At 44.9% G+C, this 23,253-nt stretch overlaps 1 protein-coding gene and 1 long non-coding RNA gene across 8 annotated transcripts in view; both read left to right on the top strand.

The window, feature by feature from the left end:
• TBXAS1 (thromboxane A synthase 1) overlaps positions 1 to 23,253 on the top strand; it is a 242,936-nt gene that overhangs the window by 209,352 nt on the left and 10,331 nt on the right. The gene's annotated exons all lie outside the window — the stretch shown is intronic.
• LOC137850255 (uncharacterized) lies at positions 19,709 to 20,558 on the top strand. Its single transcript, XR_011092407.1, has 2 exons — positions 19,709 to 19,806; positions 20,226 to 20,558. It is a non-coding gene; the product is annotated as an uncharacterized lncRNA (long non-coding RNA).

The following is a 23,253-nucleotide window of genomic DNA, read 5'->3' on the forward strand; positions in this document are numbered from 1 at the left end:
AGGACCTTGTAAGTTTTTGTGGTGTTGCCATATGCTTGTCTTTGCAAACTTGGAAATGGCAAGGGACAACTGGCCCTGCTGGGGGCTTGTGGATGGGTGAGAAGGACACATTTATGCAGGATTATCAATGCTTAATAACTTGGGGTTTCAGGGGGTAATTTGGGTGAGCCAGGCATTCAGGTCAAGTGGTTGTTGCCTTAGTGTGAGCCCCTGGCGTGGGGGCCAGAGTGGTGCCAGCTGCTTGGTGCCCTCAGTACCAGGCGCGAAGGCGGTCATCTGTTCAAAGGCTGGCGCTGGTGATCTTTTAATTCCTCTGTGAAATGGAAGTAGACATTCCAGTCAATGCGGGGCTTTGCTGCTTCAGCAAGGGAAGCTGTTTATGTTATTGAAAGACGGGTATTTGAATTTGCAAAAGCAGTTTTTCCCTGTCTCATTCAATCTTTCTGCTGCAGCGGTTTCAGTCACTGAGCAGTGTGTGTGCATTGTTAATTGGCAGTCCTTGAGCAGGCTGGGGGAGCAGAAAGGAGGGGAGGGAAGAAGGAAAGGCTAACCCTTTCCTACCCCAAATCCCCATAACCCCAAACGGCCCAGATTTGACGTGGGCTATCAGATGCCATGCAGGGTAGCCCTGTGCTACTGAAGAGTTGTTGGGGACCTCTTTGCAGCCCACTCCCCGTGCTGCTTGAGGGCACCTGCAGAGAGCGGAGTTCCAAATCCTCTATTTTCATCAAAGGGAGAGGGCCTATCCAGCAGCAACATAAATGCTGGTAGAAAAAGGGGTGTGAGAAAATGGTTTGCAATGGGGGAATGCTGCCCAACAGGGCTGCGTCTGTCCCCAGGCTGACCTGGGACAGTCTCGGTGACCTCAGACAGGAGGCCCATCACACCCAGCCCTTCCTCCTGGTAGGAGGCAGCAACCTGGAGTGGGAGCCTGTGCTTTCTTTTGACAGTCAAACTCCTGTTGTGCAGCTCCAGGAAGAAAAGGGTAAGATTTCATGGGGAGTAAAACCCTGCATCTTGTGCTTGTGGAGGATGTAAGAAGTCATGTAGCTGTAAAGGTAATGATCACTGAGACATCCCTTAGCTCTCTTCTCTACCTGATGTGTGCCACTTTGGTACTGTTGGTGTATCAACAAACAAGAAGGGCTTTGTTTATTAGATTGTTACAGCACGTCGTTTAACTGTTTAATCGACAGTACTGCAAGTGAAAGTGTAACAGACTTGTCCTAATAGCTGCTCTCTGCTAGAAGCTAAACAGTTACTCCTAAGGAAGAGAGATGGCTGCATGGCGGAGTGGCAAGTCAAAAACAGTCCCACCATGCCATGGCTCATTGCAGGACATTAGAGCTTGAGTGGGTGACAGAGATAACAGCATCTTCAGAGTCAGAAGAAGATGTGGGCCAACCTTTTTGTGCATGACTGCCCTTCTTACCCTCTGCCAGCTGGCACTTGGATCATCTGCAGAAACATATGTTTGACCAGCCCGGCTGCCAGGGCAAGGTGGTAGCTCTGGATGACTGAAGGAGAACAAATCCGTGAGGAACACAGTGAGTGGTACAGTTGTTTCCTTTATCAATACGGTTTGGAGTTTTCTTTTTGTAAACTCTCTCCTGATACTATTGTTCCCTTTTGATTCAACTTTGATGGGCACTCAGACCTGGCCTATGGTGTAACATTCACCATCTGTGATGTTGGGCTTCTCAAGAGGATCATAGGAAACAAGATGAGAGAAGCATGCTATTCATCCTCCTCTGTACAGAATAAAAAAGGCAGGTTTCTTGCTTGGGGAATGGATGTTGTGGATGAAAGGAACTTGAACTCCTTGTTTCTGACTTTCTTAACTTCTAACTTATCTAAGACCACAGCCTTTTCACATGGTAAATGGAGCATGCTTATATTTCTGTTAATGGATGTTTGATATTCTCAGCTGAAGGGCATTAGGTAAGAGAACATATTATTATAACTTCATTATATCTCCTACTTTTTCATGTCATTAAGGAAAGTTCATAGTAGTATTTCAGCATCAGTCTACACAAATGGTATGTAGCAGTGGTATTTTCAGGCACAGGTGCCTAAAGTTAGACCCCTAACTCTATATTTAAGCACCTAAGTAGGTCCCTGAGTTCATGAAGGAGACGAGCTGCCAGAAATCTCCAGCAATGTGAATGAGAGCTTTGGATGTTCAGCATCCTTTAGCATCAAAACATTTATTTATGAGGGTTGTCCTAGTCAGGCATCTCATTTCAAGCATTAGAGTTTGAATACAGTATGTCATCGCAGATTTTGTCATCCTGATTTTGCAATCAGCATCTCACTGCAGAGAAACAATAACTAAGTGTCAATGCAGTTTATGCAGTTATCAAAGACAGCTGGTGCCTCTTTGGGGCCTGTGCTTAAATCATGCACTCCACGAAAACACAACTCACGTGTTTAGCGGTGTTAATGTAAAAAACACTGTGTATTTGTTGAATTAAACCAGGCCCTGAAGTGTTTTCTGGATCTAGCATCACTTATCTTCCCCATCAAGGTGCACAGCAGTGGCACGGCCAGGCTGTTATTGCTTGTACTTCATTCTAAACACACACACACGTACACTAACATCTGTATCGTCAAATTTTGGCAAAAGTATTTGTGGCTGTTGCTGAGAAGGGGTAATACTCTCCTACAATTTATAGGCACTAGTTTTTGCTGCCTCTCATTATAAAAACAATTCATCTCATTGCCGAACGTGTGCTTAATTATAATTTGCTAATGCCCTTGAGTTTTTTAAAGTCTAATTTATTGCTTGTGTATACTGTAGCCAATATTATCTGGTGACAAAGCAGGGGAACTAGCTTAAGGAACTCTGATTTTTCTAGCGCTGAATTTGTGATCTGTGACCCTATGCAAAACATTTCACCTTTTTCATGAGTCAGCTTCCCCGTCTGTTTTTTAAAAAATGGCTAGAGACTACCAGATGAGAGGTGCCATATTTTTATTTCTTTAAGTGTCAGAGCATTGGAAGCATTCGGCGCATTATTTATAATGTACCACTCTGTGTTTGAAACACCTCATCATATTTATGCTTTTAATTTGGCTTTACTTTTGCTATCGTTGCTAAACATAAACCACCCACAGATTAAGGATGCTGGTGTTCATAGCCGTCTAAGTCATACCAGTGATTCAACTGTAGCTTAGTGGTAGAACCACGCCTGTCAATATTGCCAGTGATCTTGGGGCTCGATCACAACAGTGCTGTGCAAGGAGTGAAAACCTTTTTTCTCATGGCACCTGGTTCAGACCAAACTGACATTAGCCTGCCTGTATAGTCACCAAGGCACATGGGCTGCGTCCTTGTGGTGTGTGGCTCGTCTGCACTCCGTATTGACTCCAGAGATGCTGCATGGGTGATGCTAAGGGAGAAGAAAAGCCAGGCATGTTGTGTGTGATGGGAAGGGGTGAGAGATCAGCTCTTTTCTCCAAAGACAAGAGCTTTCTCTAGTTTGTGGCAACTTCAAGTAGCCTGCTAACAAATTTGTGCTGCTGCTTCTGTTGCAGAAGGCTGTGGATGTCATGTCAGTGACTGCTTTCAGAGAAACCCCAGGGGCATTTGAGTGAACGTTTCCTCCAACTGTTGACATCTTGGTGGCCTCAGAAAGCTGGCCCCCTGTGGCTCATAATGGGATGTTGGCTGGATGAGATGAAACAGGGCGTTTAAACAAACCACTGTTGCTTTTCAGTTCTTGCTTGCATTCCTGCGTAGCTGTGTATACATCACATCACATAATGCATCTACATCCTGTGAGGCATAGAAAAATAGCTTTGATATGAGTATGTAAAAAAACTCCACTTTTTTTTTTTTTTTTAAAGTAAAACTGCCCCAGAATCTTTTCCTTGCTGCTGACAGTGCTGAGATGTTTTCTTTAACAGCTACAATGCAAGTACCATTCGGGGAACACTGTGTGCCCTGGGGGTGCATGTAAACTCCAGACCCCGTTTAAGCTGTGTGGCACATGACCCTGGGCACGTCAGCACCATTTCTGTGTTCAGCACCAGGTACCAAACCATGTATTGTAACACATCGTTCACATCCAGCCGACCACGGGTCCAGCAATAATGTTGCAATCACTCGTCCTGATCATGTCCTGCCAAATAACAAACACAGCCTGTCCTCCCTAAAAATAGAGATCTGCCTTACTGTGCAGCAATCCAAGTGCCGGCACCAGAACTGTACCTCTCCACAGTCTGCTTCAAGTCTTAAAATATTTTTCTCCTATGTTCTTTCTGGCATAAAGCACTTTGGGAAATCTCTGAGAGTTCGTCGTTTTGTTTTGGGGAGTGCAGGGGGCTAGTGTTTTATTAACACAGTAGCTCTGCTCAATGGCAACATCTGGTTTTCACTGAGGTTTCAGGACTTTTTTACGCCATTTTCCAGCTGTGTTGACTCAAGTCAGAAGGCAGTCAGCCACTTGTGAGAGTGAGGTCTCCAAACACTTAAAGAGCTGAGATATTCTCTGAAACTCCTGAATCTTGGAAAATTAGGGCAGAATCTGACGATACCAATTTTTCCTCCTGAGGCTTCCAGGACTCACACTTCTGGTTCCAGCCAGAACCAGGAAATTAAAAATCACACGGAAACTATTGCAGCACTTTCAGGATGGCTGTAGGTTCGATCTGCATGCAGACAGAAAGTGCAGGAGGGAGGCTGAGGTTTCCCAGGTCGTTTGCGTTGTGTTGTTCCTTTATCTTGAAAGATGATTTACCCTGCTTGAAGAAAAGTGCAAGTCAGAAGAATAAAATCTTGGTTGTCTGGAGCAAAGAATGAAAATGCAGCTTTGGTGTCAAGACATTAACAATTCATTATGCTTACCTGTGTCCCAACAGTGGGGCCAGCCAAGAGGCAGATTTTCTTATGGCTAGCACTGGCTGTGCGTCTGATGTATGCTATAAATCCCATCCCTCTGGGACTGTTGTTAGCCAGGTGCGGGTATGCGCCTGTGGTTTGAGCTCCAACAGAGCAGGCAATGAGTGGCGAGAAGGACCCATAAAACGAGCTCCTCCACACTGCTGGCTGCCTCTCCTGCTCGCTGCTCCCCAGCACAGCCTGGCCCCTGCCTTCCCATGTCCCCTGCCTCTTCAGCCTTGTGGCGCCCTGGTGAATCACAGCAAAAGGCCAAGGAACCCGAAGGGTACCTGATGTGGTATCTCACCATTGCTTCTGTCCTTGCTTCTCTCCTCTCCACAGTGCCCACTTTGTATTCTGCTCACCTGTTTGTTGTTTTTTTTTTTTTTTTCTCCTGTTTGCTCCCTCCTGCATAATTCAGCTTTCCTTCTCGAGCACAGTTTCTGCCTCCTCTTTTTCACCTCTGAGCTCACTGAGCTCCTCATACAGGAGGAAAACAGCAAGCTGTATGAGATGGCCCTGCAAGCCACGACTGAAGGCAGGCTGAAAGGAAGACGAGGGAAAGCAGCTTTAAGAGTAAGCATCCGAAATCTGAGGTTTTGCTATTTCTGTGGTGGTTGGTTTTGGTAGAGGGACTCTGGGGTTCCTTATTCCTGCCCTGGTTACTTGACTGAAGCAGGGACTGTGCTGGCCTGGGATGGGGACTTGGAGTCCAGATACTACCTCTGCAGCACTGAGTAAGCCCAGAGTAACTCCACTGATTCAGCAGAAACTTGTCCAGAATTAAGCTGGCGTAGGTGGTGGCTGGGCTGGCTCCACTGTTTCTGACTCCTCATGTTCTTGTTTTTAAGTATGTTTGCCCTATTTTTGCCCTGACTTTTGCCCTATTCTCAGCCCTTTTTTTTTTTTTTTTTTTTTTCCTGAAAACCAGCCTAGTTGAATCTAAGAAAGTCAGTCTCTGGAACAGGAACTCTCGAGTTGTTTTTAGGGTTAAGTTACAAATGTTTGTTTCTTTTTTTTTTTTTTTCCATGCATGTATTTTTTTCCTTTCCCAGACTGCTCAAGTCCTAAATTCCCTCTGTAAATCTGCTTTCTGTACCATCAGTTCTCAGAACAATGAACCACTTGATATACCTGATAAGAGTTAACATGAAAAATGAATAAATCATTTGCTACTCCCTTTTCTTTTTTTTGCTGTAACTGGGTGTTGGTCTATAAAATGAAGGAAGTTACATTGAGCAGGAAGTTTAAAAATGCTTAGACAGATGTCATTAAAAAAAAATCAAAATTGGCTTCCTGCCAAGTGACTGTAATTAAAATTATTCTTCTTAGTGAGAAAAAAGCAGATGCAAAGGGAGGTTTCCTGTCTCTCAGAGTAGGAAATATAAATAACTGTTAGTCTCTCCTTTGTGTGTGCATGTGTGCTCGTGAGAGTGCGTATCTTAATGTAGGACCCTGTTGCTTATTCATAAAGTGGCTTTTGACTGAAAACTTTAGTCAACACTTTGCGGATGGGTGCTTTATTAATCTATCCTTTTTTTTTTTTTCTTTTTTGAGTCTTGTTTTTAAATTAGATCTTTGTTGCAAAATAATGTATATAAATTGCAGTTGCCCTTTCCATATTACAGATTACTCAAATGGCTGCTCTCACAGAAAAGAACAGTAAATTTCTGTGTACGGTGTTGAAGGGAGAACAGGATGTGGGTGGCTATACACGTGTATATGGCTATGTGCATCTGTACACATCATATAGCTATAGCTGGTAGCTGTATTAATTTAGAAACCAAAGTAGTTAATGCCATGCAACTTCCTAGCATATATGGAAGTATACAAGTGTAAAAGTGCTTCTCTCAGCATAACTTCCTTTTCCCTGTACAAGCATCTTTAGTTTGATATAAAGCCTTTACATTAGACTTTAATTTCATTTTAATTATGAAGGTTTCTCATCTGATATAATTATACAAATTCAAAAACAGTCTATTAGCAAAATTAAACAAGTCTATCATCAGGGGATGTGCTCTATGGCTCCTTTCTGTAGTCACTGTTTAAAGGGGGCTGATGCCTTTTCTCTCCTATGTATAGATAAACTACTGAGTCATGTAAGTTGAAGAAATTCTGTCAGTCCATTTGCAGTGTTTTGCTTTTTTTATAGAGGTTGCACTGAAGGCCATAGTTTTGTTTCTTTTTAAAAAGATGAGAAATTTCACACAAAGCATGGGCACATGTTTCAGTGCTGATCCATGTGAACTAATAAACTTTGGTGGAGCAATAACCCTTGAGACTTGCTAGGGCTACTACCTAGAGCATGAGTTTACATAGTGTGCATTTTATATACATATCTGAATGGGGACAGTGGTTACTGTATTTAGGGTCCTCACATTTACACGGGTCATGTATACAGAGTGTTTTTTTCACCAAAACTCATTTATGAGCTTTGGTTGTTGCGTGTCTGCAGTGAGATGTGTTATAGCATAGATACAGCTCCCTGGCAAAAATGTCTACATAAAATTGTCTATGTAAAATTGCCCATGGTATTGGGCTAAATGGATCCAGTGGAAGGAGTTGGTTAAAGTACAGTTGTACTGACATGGGTTCTCCTGAACTATTATGCCATTTTATGCCATCTAACCTTTTAAATAGACTGTGCTTGAAATTACCTGCACTTGTGAAAGCATGATTCAGTCCCAGCACCATTCTAGCATATCAATACATGGTGCTCTAACGCGTGTCAAATGACATCGATGTATCTGTGCTACATGCTGTACAAATGGCACAGGGTACAGGTGTGTGGGTGCATGGCCTTGGTTTAGTATGAAGCACGTGAAATAAGGCGTAGGAAACCCAGTGTGTGTTTTGGGGGTGATGACCACAGGCAGGAATAACTCTCCTGTTCCATGGGTGCACTACAGAGGATAAGAGCTTAACTTTATTGCCGCTCTCTTCAGGACTCTGCAACCACTCAGCTTCTGTTTGTGGGCTGGCTAGTTTCAGTGCAATAAATCTGCAGCAAAAAGCACCACTTATATCAATAAAATCCGATTGACCTGAACATCAGGAGCTGGATGGCACACTGCTGCTACATGTACTGACCTCTGTAAATGATTTCTGCATGATTTTGGCATCTTTGAGTGGTCTTGGGGGAAAATAAATAAATAAATCTAGATCTATATCTTTGGAACAAATAGCAGAACTCACTCCTGGTTTAGGATTACCAGGTTATCTGGCAAGAAACCTTCAAAGAGAGGTTATGAGAATAGCTGAAAAAGGGCAAGTACCTGCCTGGTGCCATCTATAGAGCAGCTGGCACCTAGTGAACAGAGGTATCAGTGATCTGAAAACACGTAAAAGGAAGATGAACATGTATGTCGTACAGCTGTTGCAGTGCTGGGAGAGCTGAGTAGAGCTCTTAATTGCTCAGAGGAAGAGAGGAACCAGGCTGCCTGAAGAGTGATGTAGGCTTTGGAGATGAGATCAGGTTACAGCAACTGTCCTCGAGAACACTGTTGGAAACTTTAGCAACAGCTAAGCTTATAGCTCTTTTAGAAAATGAAACGGAAACCTTTTAAACTCACAATCCACTTTACAGTGCAGCCCAAGGCCATAAGTAATCCATCTCTGCCAGTCCTAGGATGTCCCCAGTAAGTACATTCTTAAAAACTGCATTGCAACAAACATCGTGTCCTGAAAAGAGATTCCCGTCTCTTGAAATCCAGAAGCCCTGTGAAGAGGTACAGAAAGTTAAATGTACAGCACAATACCATGAGAAATCCCTTGCTGTTCTTCTGATCCTGACTCTGTGCTCTTCTGGAAGGCAGTTTGCCTAAGTCTGATCCGGTCGGTTATGTTTGCTGCTGCTATGTCTGCTATTAGAGGTCCCAGGCAATGCGGCATGAGATGTAGGGCAGGTAGAGGGAAGATTGATCCTTCTTCTACTAAAAGTCTCAGGAAATACACGAAGGTTTTTCACTCTTGTGCTGCTCTGCTGCAGGCGTTTTGTGAGAACAGCAGTGCTTTTTTTTGTCGGTGTTTTGGCAAAGCACTTCCATGAGCATGGCTGCCCGTGGAAGACATCTGTTTAAGTTCCTAAGCCGGGAGAGCAAGCAGATCTGGGCAAACGTTTGGGGCCACATTTTTCCAGCAGGTTCACTTAGGTTATGTACACGTGATGGCGGGGATGAGTTACAGATGCCCAGAGCAGGTCTGGCCGGGGCTTTCAGCTGAAATGTGCGCTTCGTGTCCAGCGCATGGGAAGGAGACCGCATTCCTGGGGAGCTCTTTTGAGGAGTGCTAAGTAAACAATAAATCTCTCCACAATGGAATTTATTCTGAGAGAATTATCCAGGGTTAAAAAAAATACTCTGTGGCTTTCAGCTCTTATCTTTGTTTACCATATCGCCAAGGACAGTGACCTGCCTTTGTGCCCCGATCCTGAACTGTCAGCAAGAGAGACGGGAAGTGCTGCCTTCTCTATAGGCTCAGCGCATGGGCTTAATGAGAAGAATAACATCTTAGCAGCAGTGGTTGTTTTTGCTTGCTTCGGTTTATTCCCTTTTGTTGTCTTCCTCCCGCAAACCTAGGTAATCTCAGAGAAAGGCCTTTGTGCCAAATTTCTGCGGTCTGTAGTTTAGTGACCTTCAGATATTTAAACATGATTAAGACCAAGTCGAGCCGACAAAAGAGCCTATATCCTTTTCATTTCCCACTGAGCCGAGCACGCTGCGTGCTGTCTGGAGCCCGCTCACATGCGGCACTGAGCACCAGCCATCCCTCAGCTCCTGCGAGGAGCAAGCACACCAGCACCGAGCAGGAGCTCGGGCTCCCCTTGTTACTGTGGTAACACTGGGATCGCCGAAAGCCCCGCCACTCGTGGGGCACCTGATTAATAACTCCCCTTAATGAAATAAGAAATGCATGATGGAAAAAATAATCAAATAGAGGAGCCCCGTCCAGGCTGCAGCAGAGCGCTGGTGGCGCTGCAGGTGGTGGAGCAGCATCCCCACAGCATCATCTCAGCTTTTGGGGAACATAACACGTGAGAGGACAGTGAGCCTGGCTTTGGCAAGGGCTTCTGCACCCCAGTGTGCAGCTCCCCTGCATGGCTCCCTCTTCCTAATTTGAGAGGGCAGAGGTGTGGGGAGCAGGGAGCATCCTCATGTCTGTTTTGGACCCAAGAGTGTCAGATAGACCTTGATAGCAGATCCCCTAAACTTCAAATTACAACAATTTATTATTTTTTTTCCAAAAAAAAAATGTAGGAAAACAGTGAGTTTCTTTACCTCCAGTGTTGTGCTGTGTGGGTGAGTGTATGCATGCCCATTGCCACTTTTTTACCCCAGTAAATGTGCATCATAAAGGAAAGTTTTAATGGGGGATTAAGTTCACTTCTTTATTTACATAGAAGGAATGTATGAAATTTCTGTCCTTGTAGTCTGTCTGCAATTTTCAAGATTTCAAGATCTGTTCACAATTTACCCTTGTTAAGTATTATACCAGGGTTAACAGCCAAGACTCAACTTACCCATGACATAAATAATTTTTTAAAAAGCAGTGGAGTTGTTGTTAGTACTCTGTAATGGCCAGGCTTTGAACAGAAGCTTTGTATATTGCCTTCATCTGAGCATGCCAGCAGTTTCCACACCATCTCCTGATTACAGTTTACCAGTCTTATTAAAAGCGCTGGAGGAGAGGAAGTGGCTTTCCCAAATCTGCTTGGAAAGCTGTGTCAGGACTTGACCTCCTGACTGCAAGCCCTGTGGCTTCGCCTCGCAACTGTTCCTCCCCGCGCTCCTCCTGCCCTCGCAATTATGTGCCTGGAATCTGACCGTGCATTGCCAGTGTCACACTGGTATCAGCTGGTGAGAAACAAAGTCTTTTGTTAATTTGCTTCTGCCTTGCAGATGTTTTTTCTCTTCTGGTTATAAGAAGATGCGGTGGTGATATGGCACCGAACTCCTTCCCTGGCTATGTACATGCTCTGTCAGCACAATATTTGTAATATCCTGGCCATCTCAATATCCATCTCTCGGGGTAGAGATGAGACAAGACTCCATTATAAGGAACACAAAAGGGATTTTTCTCTCAATCCCACTGGAAGCAGAAAGCAATCTATAGTCTTTCCTGGCTCTTCAGCTCCTAGCCTGTGTAGTACCAAGGAGCAAAAGTGGTGACGTGCATATGTGGAATGCAGAAAAAAAGTATTCCCACAGCCTGACCTAGATAAATAGGACTTGGAATGAATTTTCTGACTTCACAGCACCAACACTTCAGATCTTCTGAGATTTAAAGATCGGATATTTTTTTTTAGTCCTTTTCTTACCATTTCAAATTGATGGATGTGTTACAGAAAATACACATGCATACATGTGTGCGCACATGAAGAGAGGCCAAAAGTTCTAATACCGATCTCTTTCACGGCACCATAATGTGAAAGGCATCGGAGGAGAATGTGTTAGGAAAAGCAGTGGGTATGGACAAAAGTGCAAGATGCTCTGGCTCTTCTGAGCTGCATTGCAAATGCCTTGGGAGCTAACGGAGGGAAAACAGCGCGGTTGCTCTAAGTTAGGCTGACAGAAGGCAGGACCAAGTATGCAAGAGGTGCAAAAGAGAGCCGCATCCGCTTGCAGTTTTTCCCAATGCTTTTCCTACAAGAGGTATAGCTCCAGCAGAATACGACCCCAAGTAACTTGCTTTTCAATGTCTTGTCCATCCAAATTCCTCAGTCCAAACCTTTATTATTTTTTGCGGGGTTCATCATAGGTATCATATGAGTGGGACTCCCATGATGTTACACGGTGTCACTTAAACTAGAGAGGCAAAGTTTGGATAGCAGCAGTGTGCTGATGGCTTTGTGATTATCTGCTTGCTCACTAGAAAAAATTGTACGTTTCTATACACACATGGAAGCCAAAGAAATAATAAGCACCCTTCATCAGTCACATAGTCTCTATTTATATATCAAGCTAGGTGCAGGAAGCATAAAATCCTGTTTTTTTCTTTCTTTTTTCCTTGCTGATTTTCATTTTTGACTTTTTAATTAAATTTCTTCATTTACACTCACACAGCTGTCTGGGCTTCAGCCATAGATAAGTGGATCTGTGTGTGACAGCAGCAACCCAAATTTATCTGTTTTTTCCCCCTCTCCCCCTCACTTCCTGCCTACACCATCCCCCCGTCTCATACCCAGCAGAAACAAAATGCTATATATAGCCTCAGCACAGTTCCCCCCCCACCCCCCAATTACTTTGTCTGCATGTTTCAGTTTCATTCAGTGTCAAGCTTTACCAAGGTACCAAGTTTGGCATTTTCTGAGGAGGTTGGATGCTTAATCTCCGAGGCCCTTCTCACAGTAACCCCCCCAAAACGCATGCTATAAAAGCACAGGCGTTGTGAGGGGCAGCATACAGCAGGGATCAGCTCATGCTCGTGTGATGCTTATTCACGTGAAGTTCCTGCTCCTGTAGACTTCTTTTTTTAAAAGGTCCGTGTGGCTCGAGCTGAGCACTCGCAGCAGATGGCCAAAGGGCAGGCAGGGATGGCCCATGGTGCTCTATAAATGGAGTATTACCGGCATCCTGCGACTGCACTGCAAGCCTCTGGGTTTTGTATTCTCTTGAACCACTCAGTACTGAAGTCAGGTGTATAACCAGACTTCATCTTTAGTTATTAAACAAAACAAAACCAAAACAAAAAGGAAAAAACAAACAAACAAAAAAAAACCTCTTCTAACCCTGATAGTTGAAAAGGTAAGGCTGAAAACATGAATCCTGGTTCAGAAGCCAGAAAGCAAGTGAAGTTCAAAATATTATTATTTGTCATAAATCTCATGTTTTTCAGCCAGTTTCCAAGTACATTGGGGCCTAGCTCATAATGTCTGAGCAATCAGGGTTGATGGTATTCTGAGTGTGCCTGGCTGCTCTCGTGCGTGTGACAGGGCCTTTACAGAAAAAGCCTACAGCTGTGCTCCATCTTTGTACTCTCAGAAAATCCCTCCCCCCAAATTAGCCCATCTATAGGCATCCATAGATCTTCCTGTCAAAATTCGTGCTAAAAGAGGGCGAAGGATACAGTGTTTTATTAGGAATTTTATATGGGCAAAATTGTTAGTGAACCCCCTGCAGACTGCTATGGCTTTTGGACTCTTCTGGCTTAAAAGTGCTCTTTCATGCCGAGTGGTTCAGCAACACCTCACTTTGTGGGGGTCACCTTTGTGTCTCAGTGCCCTCTGGATCGAGTGGCCCTCACCTGGGGCTGTCTCACATCCAGGTGGGTAGCCCCGTGTTGGCTGGGCTCTGCTGGGTCTCCACACTGCACCCCTGAGCTTTTGCAACATGCTGCAGGGTAGAGCTTTGAACAAAAAAAAAAAAAAGAAAAAAAAAAAAAAAAAGAAGAAGAAAAGATAAAATGCCAAGTCTTAAAGCAGCATGTCCATAAGAGAAATGACAGCAGAGAAGTGAGGTGTGGGGTATGGTAAAAATAACGGTTTCCTTGGAAATACGGCGAGGTAAATGAGCAAGTTGGCCAGGGACTGAGAGAGGAAAGAGCAGGTTCAAGGAGCAAAAATATCCTTGCGAAGACAGAGAGAGAGAACAGCAATTGGTCTTCACACCAGGATCGTTATGGGACTGTGAAGTAATAAATAAATAAAGGCCAAAGTAGCTTACTCATAAAGCAGAAGAAATCGTGAGCAATACTTTCCGTTTGCCTTCCCTGTAAAGCCTTATATCATCCTAAAACGTGCTAGAAATGACCTTGTTCAGATTACAAATGAATTCTGTATTTCCTCACTACTGACCCTGTGATTTCATCCTGCAGCTCTTGGAGTTGTTTTTCTCATCCCTCGCTCACACGCGCTCAGCGGTGACTCTGCGCGCTCGGAGGGCTCCCTACCAGCAGCAGCATGCAGCGCTCCCCAGAAAAGCTGCACTTTGCAGGCTCCATCCTCAGCTGGTGCAAATTGGTGCAGTTCCACTGGCTGTGGGCTTCAGGTCTGTGCTAAAGGAGACCACGAGGGATGTGGCTTCCTGAACCGAATGCTGTTCTTTGTAATCTCTTTTCCAATATGCATCTTTAAACATTAGCAAGACCCGGGGGTTGGTTTCTCTTCTTGACTTCTGTTTTATTTTTATGGACCTCTTAGGTACTGATAATTGCAGAATAACTCCAGATTTAAAAAATCCATCTTTGTTTTTACTTGCTGGGATTAAGGACAGGAAAGCTGTCCTGGGGGAGGCCTTGCTGGAGTTCGTCACTGTCCTTTTCTTGATTGGAAACGTTCCCACGATTTGGGTACAGATTGAGTGTCATTACAAAGATCCAGTTGGCCCTCAAATAACCTACTGTGCCTATCAGTGTAATCAGGACCAAGTCATTGTGTAAAGTAAATCATAAACAGATGGACAGCCGTGCCATGCTGCTCTACAAAGGCTAGAGGAAAGCAAAGACACAAAACGGCGCCAGAACATGACACCATGATGGCTTCACTAAAATCTGAGCGTGAACAGGCTTAGGGAAATTTCTGCGTTCCCAGATGGAGAAGAGAGAGAGCAAGGGGAGAAAGAGAGAGAAATCCTTGACTAGGCGTCTGCCAGGATTCGTCGCAGACAGCTTTATCTGAGTATCTAGAGGGGCTTGTCATAGGATAGTGTCGTGGTAGCTGTGCGCCAGTGCTTGCAGCCAGCTCCCCACTGAGCTGGAGGTCGTGGGTTTTGGACTGGCTTCTAGATTTTTTAAAAGGATCCTCTTCGTATGTTGGAGAGAAAAGACACAAAAACTGTTCTAAGTGCCATGAAGTTTTTTTTCTCCATACCCATTGTAAATTGCTTTGTTAAACCCATGGCAGTCAGCGCTTTCCAGAGGGAGCAGAAGACAAAAAGATGTTGTTTATCTTTGGTCAGAAAATAAGTTTTCCGCTTTTATTTTCTCCATTTTGGGGATTTTCAACTAAAATGTGAGAAGTTTCAACAGGAGCAGACTTTTCCCTCATATCTTGTAAAAAGGACATATGCTAAAATTTAGAGTTAGGACTGGATGTGGCACAAGAGACATCTCCAGTCAAGAAATAAGGCAGAAAGAGGGAGTAGCAGAACACACGGCCTGCTTAGGAAAGAGAGCCAGTCTTTGCTAGCACTGTCTGGATAGGGAGAAAAGGGAGGTGGAGGTAAAGAGTTGCCACGCAGACTGGACGTAACTGTGCCTCTCTGCTCCAAGGTTCCCTGTGGCCCGTCAGTTTTAACTCATGTGTTAAAAAATAGTTTCTCCCTTTGGCTCTGATCCTTTGCTATGGGGATAGTAAGGCGAGAAGGGCTAAGCTGTTACCTGAATTAGGTAGGAGGTGCAGGAGTCTACAACTAGGAACTGGAACTGTGGCACCTGAAAAGCTGCTTTACTCGCTGCACTTTTGGTGCCATTGGTTTCTCAAGGACAAGCTAAGCCCTGAATTACGATCTCGGCAGCTAAAAACAAACAAAGCTCCTTTTTGTTGGAAGTTGTATTTGAATGCCACGCTACAGATTTCTTTCTTTTTTGGTCATTTTAAGCCTAGGCATTCAGAGCAGCATTTGCCTGCTTGCTCACAGGAGTCACGTTGAGGCTGAAAATAATCAGGCTACTTACGCAGGCTGGCGTTGGTGTGTGCTTGATTCTTAAGGCTGGAAATTGTTGGCCTCAGTCTTCAGCATTTCTGCTGGCCCCCTGTGTACATGGAGGGAGTATTTACCAGGAGCACCTCACACATGCGTTTGGAAGATGACCAACTAATTAATGCTTGCTAAACGCTTCGCGAGCCTCGGGGGAAAAGCAACTATGGAAAGGCAAAGTTTTATTATTGTTGTACTGCACTTAATGTACATAAAATGTTTTCAAGGCATCAGGCACTACATAAATGTTGTATGGTATTAAAACTGACCTGCCCTTGTCAGAGCAAATAATAATTACACTGAGTGATGGGAGAATCTTGCAGTTTCTTTGCCATGAATGTTTGCCTGTTTACTAATTCAGAAAAGGTCTCCTCCAGCAACTGCTGAAGCCAATGACTTAAGCAGCCACTGGCGCAAGCCCATATTTAAGTATCTGCAGCAGGGCGAATTAACGGAGTAATTTATTTTGCGTAAAGCTCTGCTCTCCTTGCAGGTCGAACTGTGCTCTCTAGGGCATGTTTCCCCAAACTGCATGCTTGGGCCTGAGTCATCCCTCACTCCGTAAGGCTGCCAAGCACACGAGGCCATAGAGATGAAGAACCACTGATGAGGACCTCGCTACTTAGCCCATGTGATAGCCTCTATTTGCAGCATGAAAATTCATGGTGATGTCTTTTAATATAAACATAACATGAGGAAATGAACATTTGATTAAACTAAACACACGGACCTTTTATATACGAGGCCCTAATTTAAAGCACTGTCACCTCTATACAGAAAATACCAGCTGGAGCAGGAATGATTAAATTAAATCATCTGGCTCTTATGTGATACCATGAATGTCTGCTGAGAGAGAAAAAAAATCCCTCCTCTTTATTCCTGTAGATCTGCAGCAACCACCAAGGGACACTTCTATAGCAGGAAGGATTAAATCTTGCACGAACTTCAGTGCTTAATGTGCTTTGGACTGGTGACATGCCCTTCGGACAGACCTACCCCAGTTTTATAATTCTCTTTCTCAGCCTGTTGGGCCTCTGGCAGTCCTTTCTCCTGTTTAATTTCCTCCTTGCCTCCCTCCCACTGGGATACTTCACCATTCAGAATTTCTGCCACCCAAGTAGAAATTTTGATTGTGTCAGACAAGTGTAGAGAGAGACTTTGGAGTCTCAGTGGGCTGGGGCGAACGAAGGGAGAGAACCAGGGGGCATTTTGGGGGGATGAGTGCTCTCTAAGGAGACGAGAAATGGGCAACCCCCATGCCTCGAGTGGCCACAGATTTTAACACAGCCACAATTAGCCAAATAGCTGGAGTTGGGCACTGGCTGCGTACAGGTAGGGAAGCACTTCTGGAGAGGAGCTATTCATCCCCACCAAACTTAAGAGTTAAAAAAAAAAAAAAAAAGGAGCTCTAGTCACCTGTTGAGGCTATTTGTGTATGAAAATTTTCCTTGCTGGGCACTATCAACACCTCGGGACCTGTGCACTTGTTCGTGGCACTGCAGAGCCCACAATACCCATTCTCAATCCCAGGCATTTGCTCATTTTTCCCTAAGGGCGCCCACTTCTCTTGGCACAGGAATCTGGGACTAACTGGGACTGACAAATTCACAAAACCAACGTTGACACACATTTGTTTTCTCCTGTCTTTTAGTTTGTAGCTTGCCATATAAAGGATTTTCTTCTTTTCCTGCTTTTTTTGTCAGATCTTCTACCTGATGGCACTCATTCTGTTCTTGCTGATCACCATGTGTCAGTAGTAATGTAGGTGGAAACAAATTTTTGACTGTTTTGGTTACAGATTTGTGTTTATCTGTTTGGTTTTGGGACACTTTTCAGTTTCAGGAAATATTTTTATCTCACAGAAGTTTCCTTGCAAACAGTGATGCTACGAAGACCTTGTTTTAGCACCACAAAAGCTACTGGAGTTAGTGCAGGTCTGTCTTCTGTCAGAAGCTGAAGTCTTTGATTCGAAAAGCAAAACAGCATTACAGAAAGTTGACATTGGTGCAACCTTATACTTTCTGGCTCTTTCCCCAGCACTGTTGGGTGCGTACTTAGAACCACATTTTCCTTCCCCTTACATTGATACAACCCCAGGGAGCTGTGTGGATTTGCACCAAAGTACCAGAGGGAATTTGGCTGCACGGCCTGCGTGTAATGTGGTTATCGGCGTGTAAGTGGTGCGCCAAGTTTTCCCTCCACCTCTGAACTTGGCCTGCGAATTGGCACCTGCCTCTGCATGTGCTCCTGTGAATTGCATGGCGATGGACCAGGCGACACAAGGGGGGATGAAGGAAGCCTCCAAGAGGAGAACCTGAAAGGTGGAGATAGAGGAGGCGCGAGGGTGTATGACAGGTGGTTTGAAAAAGAAGCTGTGATACGAAATTTGTTTGGCAGGCATGGTCTTTAGGAGGGGCTGGGGGGTGTTTGCTTGATGAGATGCACTGAGTGCTGGAAGTTTGAGTACTGTTGCTACTTGGGAAGTTCCTCAGCGAGCAAAGTAATGCTCCCAACCCCAATGAGCCATCAGTGCCCCACGTCCACCAAAGGTGGGCAAAAGCCCTCGTGTTGCAGAGATAACAGGCAACCCGCATGGAACAAAGAAATAAAGGGAGAGCTTGGGAGTACATGCTTTGGATAGCCTTTATTTTCCGGGGAGAGAGGTATGAGGGGCTGGAGCTGAGGATTTACTTTAATGTTTATTTGGGAGAGAGTGGTGAGAAATTATAAACCTGCTGGTGAGATTTTAGCGCTACCAAGACGTGCTGTAAGAATTTGAGAGGAGAGGTGCTAGGCAGCTCAGGAAGCCTCTTGTTGTTGCATCTTACTCTGCTTAGATGAGGCTTGTCCTATTTTTACTTCCTACTCCTTGTTCTCAGTTCTGTAATCAAGAACTAAATATTTTTCCAGAAAAAAAAAAAAAAAAATAAAATTCATCTGTAGGCCTCTGGCATTGGCCAGTGGACACTTGCTGGTTTTAGATAAACTCCTGTGTACCTTAAAGCAGTGTCTTCAAGCAACAAACGTGCTGCTTCTGCCCTGCCCTGCCCTCTGGGGCAAGTGAGACTCAGGAGCTGTGGGGTCCCTTTTCCCCAGCAGCAAGGGCTGCTCCTGCCTGGTGCCATGCCTCAGGGTGACATCGCATTTGGTAGATAGCAGAGAGAAATTTTGCAATAGGTATTGCATGATGACTGCTCTAAGCATTTTTTATTTTTCTTTCTTTTTTTTTTTTTTTTAGTATTTGATCCAAGTTCTGAGGATGAAGCCAAGAAATTTTAGGTGGTCAAGTTTGCCCCTGTTTCACTGCCTTTGCGGGGAGGCTGTAGTTTGGTGCTTACGGTTATTCCAGCGCGTTGTTTGTGGAAATGGTAAAACTTGAGGCGAGCTTCCCTTAGGCGACTTACAGATAGGCAAGTGTTGCACCACCCCACCCTGTTTTTCATTGATCTGTATCTTGAGCCTGTTGTGTCTCTAACCTTTCCTGTCGTGATAGGGTTGCTAGAAAGGCTGCCATGGGGCAACCCTAACTCGACACTTGCATTTCTCCCCGCTCTCCCAGGCTGAGCGGGGCACGCGGGCTGTCTCTCGCTTAGTGGATTAGCCGCTCCTAGCAGTGACCAAAGGAAGGTCAAAACCCCAGGCAGATTCTTTGATCTGTCAGCAGCTTTTGATCCATTTGATCAAGCAACGTTGCTGACCCGTTTGTGAATACTGACTATGGCTATGGGCTGAATAGCTCTTGGAGTTTGGGCGACGGGTGGGTGAGAGTCACGGGGGACGATGCCGGCTTTTTGTTGACTCACCCCCTCCTATCCTGTTGCCTTCCCAAGTCTACATGTGGGGGAGGGCCGATGTGGGCTGTGTAGCTCGACGTGCACAGATAACTCATGGATCTGCATCTGCACCCAGGCAGATGTATGTATCAGCTCTCTGACACGGGTGTTGTTGCAGTCACACCTGCCCGCGAGGCGTTTGATTGAGATTTGCAACTTCCCAGAAACCGCAGCTGGTTCAGCCCCGGCCCCGTGACTCAGCAGCGCTGGTTGTGAGCAATGTGGTCTCTGCAGCCTTCGCTGCTTCCAAATCGATTTCAGGTGCACGTCACACTCTGTCAGCTACATACAATTTTCTCTGATTTTTTTTCATTTCTGGCTGCTGAGCACCGCCAGACCATGACCAATAGGATAAGTGGAAATCTTTTATTCGCTGATGTGTGCTTGGATTACCATTCCCCAAACAGAGGTGGTAGGGGAGGATCTGTGCCTCACTCGACAGCTACTTGGGGAAAAAGTTCGTATCTTGTCTTAAACTGTCGCTGAAGATGGGTTCATGCTGGACGTTGTATGGAAGCAACCGAGGTGCAGGCATATGTTCCCTTCTGCTGACTTGGCTGTGGCATTGGTAACCACAGCCAGCAAAGAGGAGCGAGCAACTGGGAACAGTAACATCTCAAACTGCAGCAGAAAGATTGGCCAGACCTCTCCTGTCAGCACTTTGATTCCCTTGGTGTTCATTGAGGAATTAAAAGTTAGCTGAGGGTGGTGGCAAAAAATAGGTTTGCCAGCCTAGAAAATGTTAAAGCCAAAACTGAAAAGCAGAGGTGGATCTGAAGGCAGTTATCTCCCTTGGAATTTATATGGGGATTAAATCATGCATCATCCTTGTAGCACGTAGGGAATTTTGTAATCACTGCTGGTATTTCACTGCAGGGTGCTCTGCGGGGTCAAGAATTAATTTCCCACCTTTTCTGGGGATTTGAGGCCTCGGATTTGCTGCCAGCCATAAAGGAGAGTTTGTTTCTGGCCAAACTAGACATTTCCTGGACTTCAGAAGTGAGCGAATGGTCTGGGATGGGTGAGAGTGTCCCACCACACCTCTGGAAGTCAAACTGGAGAAACATGCACCCAGAGAAATGCCACAAAATGTTACATGGCTGCTTTACTTCCAAGTCAGCAGGAAGAGATACTACAGGGATTTACAAAGCATACAACAAACGGCTGTGCAAAGCAGCGGCTGCAGAATGAAAATATAGGAAGTTTTATTACATGCAGCGTGGTGCCTCTTTCTCCCCCCACATCTCTACTCGTTACAGAAAGGAATCTCTTAATGAAAATACACCCGATCCTGAGTAAAAGCCAATGTAGAAATGTTTTTTTTTTTGAAAGGGGTTAAAGTGGCAACTTTACACAGCAACACCCCCTCACCACAGCAAACCTGCCAGCATTTGAAAGATATAAATAGGGACATTTAGGGAGAAAAGCACATTTAAGTTCCTTTGAAATGTGCTTGGCTAAAGGAATATTTTGAAGAAAGGGAGTGGAAAAACAAATGGAAAATATTTTCTTTGATAGGGAAAAAAAAAAAAAGCAGCAGCAGCAAACTGTCCTTCCCAAACAGGGATACGTGGCTGGTGTGTACTTTACGCAGCCCTGGGTCAGACCTTGCAAACAACTACTAAATTAGGTCCGGCTACTTTGATGTTAAAAGCATGGAAGTGTCAATAATTAAGCTGCATCAGATGTAGGAAATGACTGATGTGTCTGCCATGCCCACGATAGCAGAGTTCACTGTGCTGCCATTTGACTGACCCCTTTTTCTTTATGCAAGCAAAAGGAATTTTCTTCCAAGGAAAATCAGCTGGTTTTGCACCTTTGCTTTGTTTTCTAAACTGCTAATCCCCGCAAGGTATAGAAGCTATTTGAAAGAGCAAATCAAAGCTCCCATAATTTAGTGTTATATTATTTGTTGATGTATGGTTTGATTTAGTGGCTACTTATTATATCGGGTTACCGTATAATTATCTTAATTATTGACTCCAGAAGTAAGTAGAGGGATTATGAGAGAGACAGGAAGGACCAGTGGAGAGCGCATGGCTCAGGGAATCGGGCACATCATGGTGTGATCTTGGCTGTAGCACTCCTTCCCTCTGAGCCTGAGCTCTTTCCTCAGCCAGCCCATCCATGAGATGGGCAGGGAGAGCAGAGACAGGGCTGAGGTGGTGACCCAGGATTCAGAGAGATGCAGGAGAAAAAGAAGAGGGGAAGGGTCTGAAAGAGAGATATAAAATTAGCCGGGGGGAAAAAAAGAATACACACCCCAGCATGCATTTGCGTCAAAGCCTGGAGTGCCTACACCGTCACGAAGAAAGGTAGCTTTGCCATGAAAGCCTGAATGTTGAGTCTGATCACAGGTCATTTCCAGCCTCTGCTACTGAGATCCTGAGCGACCCTGGGCATGGCAGGTAGCCTCTGAACCGCAGGTCCCTTTCCACAAAACACAGCTGATAAAACTCATCCTCCTGTCTCTGGTTTTATATAAATTATTGGGGCACAGCGTTCAGCCCTGGTTCTCACGGCATTGCTGCCATTTGTGTGTTTTAGTCTCCCAGTCCTTTGTCTGATAACCATCGACCTAAGCCAAAGGTTTGAGTTAATAGGCATTGCTGCAGTATAAAAATAACGCTGAAAGGCTGTCAGAGTAGTCGTACTTCCTGTATTGATAATATCTGACATATACTGACAAAATACTTCATATATTGACAAGCTGAGTTGCATATTTTTTTTTTAATCTTTTTTTTTTTTTTTTTTCCATACGAGAGGCGCAGACACACTGGTTCTGCTCAGCATGTGCAAATTATTTTCTCTGTTTTTGCTTTTCCTCTCCTGAGCCGAAAAAAAAAGAAAAAAAAATGGGGATAATAGAATGTATCTATTTCCTTCCTCGAAAAGATCAGTTAATGTGAAATGGTGCATGGTGGCTTAGTTCTCAATAAGTGGGATACCCTAATCCAGCAAGGTATCCTCGCTCTATTGTACGCCTTTTCTGCATACCATCTGGAGTTGTTCTCTGCTTAGTATTTGCAGTATGTACCATATGTTTTTGCATGAAAATTCAATAAAATATGCATTATACATGAAAAGTGCTGTAGTAAATAAAGGAAGGATGGAATCCAGTCCCCTTTGTGAACGGCAGGGGCCCCAAATCTTCATAAAAGGTTTAGTCTAGTCTGACGTCTGTGCTTTTCTCCAATTTACTCCGTGTCAGTCCTTAGGAGATGCTCTAATTTAAAACAAAACTCCGCTCTCCTGACGAGGTTATTAGATGTACTTTGGCTGCCCTCTGCTGAGAGCGCTGAATAATGACGGCGAAAATGTCCTTTTTCCGAGGAAGGCAACAGGGACGAATTATCCCTGCATCTGTGAGCTGAGTTGTGGCATTGCTGCTCCCGGTCGCCCTCAGTTTGCTGTCTCCTGTCGCCTGTTTGCTGCCTGTCCAAGGGCAAAGCCTTCTGAGCTGCACTGCTCTTTGGGTTTTGGTGCTCACTACTCATTGTTGTGGGCCGGGAAGTTTTGTAGTCTCATGAAAAATGTGGGCTCCAGCATTGCACCCCAAGCCAAACAAAGCATTGTCCCACATGGGACATCCACGGGAAGGGACAGCCTTCACCACTGCAGTCTTGCCAGGCAGGATTTGAGCTGCCCTCATGCCCTACTACTTGGCAGAGCAATTCGCCTCTGTATACCATTCCTTATCGGCTGCCGGGCGTCCCAGTGCCATCTCCCACCCCTCCACAGACCTCACGGCGCTCTAGCACTTTGCTTGAGTGCTGGGAAGGGGCAAAGGGTTGGCTCCAACATCGACAAGGAATAACCAATTTGCTGTTTCTTACAAAGAAAGTGCTCCCGGTCTGCCACACTCCTGGCCTTGGGAAGGAACCAGTGTCCAGTGCGGATTTCA

The sequence above is a fragment of the Anas acuta genome, chromosome 1 (genome assembly GCF_963932015.1).
Source record: "Anas acuta chromosome 1, bAnaAcu1.1, whole genome shotgun sequence".
Taxonomy (NCBI): domain Eukaryota; kingdom Metazoa; phylum Chordata; class Aves; order Anseriformes; family Anatidae; genus Anas; species Anas acuta.